This window comes from Oryzias melastigma, unplaced genomic scaffold, assembly GCF_002922805.2.
Source record: "Oryzias melastigma strain HK-1 unplaced genomic scaffold, ASM292280v2 sc00240, whole genome shotgun sequence".
Classification (NCBI taxonomy): domain Eukaryota; kingdom Metazoa; phylum Chordata; class Actinopteri; order Beloniformes; family Adrianichthyidae; genus Oryzias; species Oryzias melastigma.
The window spans coordinates 360,417-360,981 of NW_023416887.1; positions in this window are offsets into that span (position 1 = coordinate 360,417).

Here is a 565-nt window from a genome sequence, read left to right on the forward strand (position 1 = left end):
TCTCTGGTTAAGGAAATATACAAAGCTTTTAGTTTAAAAAAGTAACTGTAAAGTAAAATAAAATAATTATCACTCTGCAAGCCTCCAAAGCACAGTAGCCATAGTGGTTCGATAATCAAGAATTAAGGTGTGGATCATGGTTCAAAAAATACAGTTAATTATCTTTGTTTTCATTTAAAAATTTAGATTTATGAATTTCTGGCTTAGAAACACCACAAACGTTCTGAAGTGAAATGTTTTCTTTTATTTTTTTGTTGCTGACATTACACTACCTACAACTAGATTTGCTCCATTGAGGTGATCCTATGTGACACTGGAAGTCTTTTACTTTGAAAGGAAGTCTTTTGAACCTCTGATAAAAGTTCTAAGCTGTTTTCTCTTAACGTTTGCCTTATTTATGCCAAAAAATAACAATTTATTTATATGTCTCCTAAAAAACAACAACTATACAAAGTAGAGTCTTATTTATAATAGGAGACTCTGATTTTCATGAAAGTGGATGCAAGAGGGAAGATGGCGCCGATAGTCATGGCATGCCGTCTGTCTGTCGCACAATTCTTTATTG